The sequence below is a fragment of the Humulus lupulus genome, chromosome 7 (assembly GCF_963169125.1).
Source record: "Humulus lupulus chromosome 7, drHumLupu1.1, whole genome shotgun sequence".
Classification (NCBI taxonomy): domain Eukaryota; kingdom Viridiplantae; phylum Streptophyta; class Magnoliopsida; order Rosales; family Cannabaceae; genus Humulus; species Humulus lupulus.
This window is the reverse complement of record NC_084799.1, coordinates 41,181,545-41,187,829: the sequence shown is the minus strand read 5'-3', so window position 1 is coordinate 41,187,829 and position 6,285 is coordinate 41,181,545. Positions and strand designations below refer to the sequence as shown.

General features: G+C 33.2%; 1 long non-coding RNA gene across 1 annotated transcript; it reads left to right on the top strand.

Moving 5' to 3' along the window:
- Window positions 1-2,436: 2,436 nt before the first annotated feature.
- Window positions 2,437-5,600, top strand: LOC133791224 (uncharacterized). Its single transcript, XR_009874145.1, has 2 exons — window positions 2,437-4,117; window positions 4,672-5,600. It is a non-coding gene; the product is annotated as an uncharacterized LOC133791224 (long non-coding RNA).
- The last annotated feature ends 685 nt before the right edge of the window (window positions 5,601-6,285 follow it).

The window sequence follows — 6,285 nt, the reverse complement described above, 5'->3', positions numbered from 1 at the left end:
TACAGTAATGGTATTACAAGCCAAAATCAATGGGTTGTTTACCTTTAAAACAACTACAAGTAAATCATCAGCTGGACTATCCTTATACCCTCCTCGCTTAGCTTTGGAAATTGGAGTCTGGTAAGCCCTGTTTGAGAAAATTTTCAAAGGAAAAAAAACTACATAAAAATATTAACAAACGCTTAAAACAAACCAAACGTTCATTTTGTTGAAGCAAGAAATTTACGCCACAATCACTATATCGTCTCCAAGAAATTTTACCTGATTGAACCTGCTACCACATCAAGGGTTGTCTTCATCTAAAGGAAAATTAAAATTAAACTTCATGAAAATTTAATGACTGACAGCATTTAGCTACATTAGTCTCACTGTTTAGTAAGATTTCTAATGTCTTAAAATAAGGTGTCAAAAAAACAATTAATAAGATTCTTACTGTTGATTTTCTCCTCTAACTCCAAGTTCAAAGAGTAAATTTAAGTAGAAGATGAAAGGAAACTACAAACAAAGAATAAATATTTTTCTGAAACAGAATGAACCACAGTTCAATATAAAAGGCATCATATTGCAACTTCAGTCAGTAAATCAGCTGTTAAAAAAACATCAACCAATGAAGAAAATATTGAATTCAACAAAAACATTGTCTAATCTTAAAGCATAAATGATGATTGTTAGAATGATTTAGAGGGATTGAAAACCAAATAATTAAAAAGAAACTAAGATATACCCAATTACATTTGATCAAAATGGAAAGTAATCAAGATATAATATAGAATTTGTAAATAATTTTGACTGAACTCACCTCACCTGACCAAGAGAAGAGATAACGATTTCAGTCTAGTCCACCACCATGAGCAGAATAGAGAAGGTCCCAATTTCTTGTGGTCTGAGCAAATCAAAACTCGAACCTGTACAATAGCCATTTTTTACAACACAACTTTAGAGATTAAAAAAAAAGACTACATCTGCCATTTTTTACTCTAGAAATTTAGCGACTCCAAAACCAAAAAAAAAAAGAACATTTACAGTAGGCCTTTGTAAATTCGCAAACCAAATAAAGGAGACAAACTCAATATCGTAAAAGATTTATGCCTTTAATGAAAAAAATCATATCTATAGAATCATATAGGTATACTACATCCGAAATTAAATAGAGAGATTCATATTTTACCAAAATTTCAAGAAGAAAGAAGAGGGGGCTCGGATCCCTCTGTGAGACCATCAGTGAGAAGTAATAGACCCTAAATTCCTACAAAACGAAGTAAACTTCCATTTATTGAGTCTTATAATAGTCCTTCTTGGAGACTTTTCCAAGATCTAATTTACCCTTTTCTTCAATAATCCTAACTGAGACACCAATCAAGATTCCAAAACCCAATTTCAAGTAGCTAAAGAAATAGTACAGACCTCAAATTTTCAGAAATGGCAACATCGCCCTCCTCAATGACCCTGGGACTTAAACTCAGCCCTCCATCTTCACCATTTATACGAGCTCTACCCGCAACTGGACAACTGGAGACCGCTCCCATCTCCGTCTCTGTCCCCACCTCCGCAATCTGGTTGGGAGAGAATGAGCCCTGAACGCTGCCGCTACCACCATTCCCAGCAAAAAATAGAAGATCGTGCCTCCTAGGGATGGTAGAGATGCTTACAGGGAAGTTGCTTGGCCTCAATGCCAAGCTCGAACTGGTCCTTGCAAACGGCGCAGAGCATAAAAGGGTCATCATTCAGAAGGGACTAGTCGATTCTAATGGTGGGTATTGCGTCAATGGAAGATTTCTAAGCAGGGAGAGGCATAGATGGGTTAGAGGAGGACTGACTGGAAACGGAGAGAATGAGAGATAGAGAAAGACGAGAGAGAGAGAGAGAGAGGAGATTTGAGGGATGCAGGAGATTTGAAGCCGAACCACTGGGATTGACTTTGGGGACACTGTAGTCGAAGAAGAAAATGAGGGAGTTATATTCGGGCTAGGAAAAAATGAATTTGCTGGAAAAAAAAAACATAACTTTTATTATAGGCGGGCTCCCAAATAAATTACCGCCATTTTTTCCTTTTACCATATATATATAAGTATATCATAATACTTTTTCATCAGTATTATATTTTTATGTTGTAAAAAGGGGTATTTGGTGCAGTGCTAAAAAAAGCAAAGAAAAACACTCAGTAAAATTAAAGCTTTACAAAGTTATGTCGTTTAATTTGAGTTATTGTTATTTATTGGGAAATGATTAATAAGAAATAAATAAATTGATAATTAGAATTTATCAAGATTTGAAGGTTTATAATTTTTAAAATTGTGAAATTGAAAATAAAAGAATTTGGACCACTTAATTACTATATTATTCATGAAAATAAATAATAAGATATTTTTAATCTCAATAAAAAAATTTATGAGAATTGGAGTAAAATATGATTTAAAAGTTAATTTATAATTTTGGGACTCAAATTTAATATGGTAAGATTATTAATTTAATTAGAAAGTTAAAATAAAATTGAATTCAAATTTTAACATTAGAAAAATCATATTTATTACTTAATTAACTAATAAGCAAATCAAATTAAATAAATAAAACTTTATTAATAATTTAAGTAGGAAATGAAAAAAAAAAGAAGAAAAGAAAAACACGCAAACCCTCTTTCTCTCTCACTCTCAGATCTATCTCTTCCCCACCCGACCTCACTTTCCTCTCTCTCGTGTCCGATCTGCTAGACTCGAACGATCGCTTTCCAGTTGCCGGAAAGCTACACGTGTCGTACAGGCGTGTTCCCCGGCCTCCGAAATTTCGACCCCCACGAACCCACCGCCGTACACGCCCCTTAAGGTCCCCCATTGGGCCTTCAAAGTTCGAACGATTGGGAGTGCTACGAAGCTTTCCGAGTACTTTTTGGCCACTCTAAGCTACCACTAGACGAGCCACCACCACCATACTCATGTTTTGGGCTTCAAAACCCACTGAAGGATCGGACTCAACTGAGGTCGGAATTGGAATCAACGTTTTGGCTGGCTTAAATCTGAAATGGATATGAGATTATCAACTTATTTGGTTCATGTATTTTTGCATTTTTCTTTAGTTGAAGAGTGAATGATTGCTTTTGTGAATCTTTTAGGTCTGTTATTATTAGATCATATATATATAAATATATGTTTGAGATATTAGTTGTAATGTTCTTTTCCCACTAATACACACTATCTGTTTGTATATTTGCGAAAAGGATTTTTTTTTCTTTCAAAATTCTTACGTATTTTTTTTATAGTATTGGATTTTGGGATAGATCTTTTGGCTGCCAATGTCTTTGTGTGATATAGTGTGTCTTAGGCTTAGCTTTTCATGATAGGATTAATGCGTGTCTTCATATGTTAATGTACTCATATGAATATATATATGTATGTATATTTATAATTAATATGTTGTCTAGTTTAGCTTTTTCTCGTATTATTCATATATCATATTACTATGCTCATGAAACTTGACAACTCATTTAGGTAGACGACTTTTCTTTCTTGGATAATAGTTTTCAACATGACAATCAACTTTGTTTAAAATTGTACTGCTACATGGCAATAAAAATCTCAAATGAAAAGATTTAAATCATGTTACCATTATTTCAAGAGAATAATTCTCTAATATGCATGGCATATTATTCAACTACTAAAAATTTGTTTAAATGTAATGACAGTCATGTACCCCTGGATGATATTGCTGCACTTGATCTCTCCTTTTGTTTTCCTTCTTGTTCACCGTCTATTTGTAGCTGTGGTGGTTTTTTTGGTTTTGGAGTCTCTAAATTTCTCAGTAAAAAATGGTACTTGTATTTTTTTTTGTTGAATCCCTGAAATGGTGTTTTCGAAAATGTCTACTGATCAATCATGATTGATTTAGTTTCCCTTTGTTTGGTAATATTACAGTTGTCTTTGGGTTTTAAGAAATCAATAGTACAGAAGAAAATGGTGTTGGTTTATGTGGTTGTGAAATATTATGTCTTTTTTCATTGTCTTAACATACCTACTCTTTTGTTAATCTTGGTGTATCTTCATTACTAGCAAAATAGATGCCATCTTAATGGACTCATCATTCAATTGCTCTTAATATTTCTCAGGCTGACCTTATCATCAACAAGGTATATTATCATATTATAATCTCATTTTCATTCTATCCATATATGTACTTACCCTGTGTTGTATGCACAAGTAGTAAGCCGCATGTTTCTTCATTCCTGGATTGTGTGCAAGAGCAGTTGTTTTGTCTTTCTACTGCTTGCTGAGAAATTATTATATATGATGTGTGTTTTAGTTACCTATAACCATTGATGTTCAACTGAGTTGTTGTTCAATTGTGCCTTTGTGACACCTTTTTTGTATATTGTTTAGAGCAGATTTTAGACAAGCAATGATTGTTTTCTTTGGATTCTAGATTAAATAAAAATTATGGATCATATCATTATTTTGTGGAGAATCGTTTTTTAGTTTATTTTGGTCTGAGATGGCTAGAGAATCTTTTTTTAGTTTAATTTTGTCTGAGATGGCTAAGAGCAGAGACCTTTATATTGCATTGAGTTAGATAATCTGATGTTTTTGCACTCATTTAAAATTACAGTTGAAAATGGAAAGCCCTCAATTATTAATCTGCTATTCAAACAAAGTAGATTTTAATTATTGTAAACAACAATTTCAGGTGCCAAGTCTATAAAGGGTACTCTATATTGGATGGCTCCTGAAGTCATTATCCATAGTGCTCATCCCGAGTCATTGCTTTGACCAAGGGCTTCTAAATTTCCCAAAGGATTGTGCAACTAAGAAGGTACTTTTAAAAGCTTTGTTTTTAGTATATACATTGTTGCTTTGTAACTTACAAATGATTTTTGTCTCTTCTTTTGCTAAGTTATTAATTAAACCTCTGCCACAATACTCTCTTAGATCATGCATAAGGCATATGATATGAATATATATAATTTTTTTTCATTTTGTGATTTTTTTTGCATGTACTGGAAGTATAAAAGTTTCTAGGAGCACTCTCTGTCCTGCTTTGCTCTATGTAATAATTACAAAAAAATGAATATTTCTATAGTGTATTCTCTCCTTAGTTCTGATTTCTGGGATCTTGAGTGTATACTGTAAATATGAATGTTATATTGGCAGATTTTTTATTTTTTTATTTATGGTTTCCTTTTTCTACATTGATTAGGCTTTGAATGTGTGTATTTTAACTCTGTACTGGGTTTGGTTGTCCTAATTAATATTTTAAGAAGTCTTTGACCTTACTGTTCTTAAGCTTGCTTAGTAGATTTAATTGTTTTTCATGTATTTATTGGGTTTTTTTCTTGTAATGCAAATCAAGTGTCAGTGAAAATGCCTCAATGGACTAATATTGTTATGGTGTCCACGCCACGCCTCAATGTATTCATCTTTTTTATTTGCAAGGAAGCTAAGGATACATTTGTTCGGATTGATCATACTTTGGGCTATATTGTTAATTAATTTAGGAATATTTGTTTCTTTCTTGGTATTGATTAAATGTATAATAAATCTTGGATACTATATGACATCTCATTGAGTATAAATTTTGTAACTATCTCATTGAATTTATAAGTTTTGTTATTTTAATCTATAAGTTTTCAAATTTTTATAAAAATAAATGTTTCATTTAAATCATAATTTAAGGCTCTAAAACACCTTGGTTTTTAAGGCTCTCAAATAGAGGACTCGCGCCCCGTGAGGTCTAAAAATATTCCTAAAAAACATTTTTTTGTAGTAGTGGCCCTCTAGTGTGGAAATTTTGCGACAATTAAAAACTGTCACTATAGATAGCCAATCACGACACTTAATAACTGTTGGCGTTGCCACTAACGGCGACAACTATTAGTTGCTGACGTTGCTAGCAACGATGACACTTAATAACTATAGGCTTTGTCAGCAACAGCGACACCTAATAACTGTTGGCGTAGCCAGCAACGGCGACACTTAATAACTGTCGGCGTAGCAAGCAATGACGACACCTAATAGCTGTCGGCGTAGCTATTCCTGCGCCGGCATAGGAAAATACGACAGTTAGTCGACTGTCGTCGTTGCTCAATAGCGACAGTTAAAAATTGTCAGGAAATCTCATTTTTGTAGTAGTGTGGCAGCATACAAACATGCAAACAATTCACTAAGATCACAACATGCTAAGTTACTCTTGGTGTATACTTCCTTATCTCATGTCCTTAGCTTTCTTGAATTATGTCCTCATGAGTATTTCCGATCGCGTTTAGACCCTATAATCATATTGAGACAATTATAACTTAGTTTA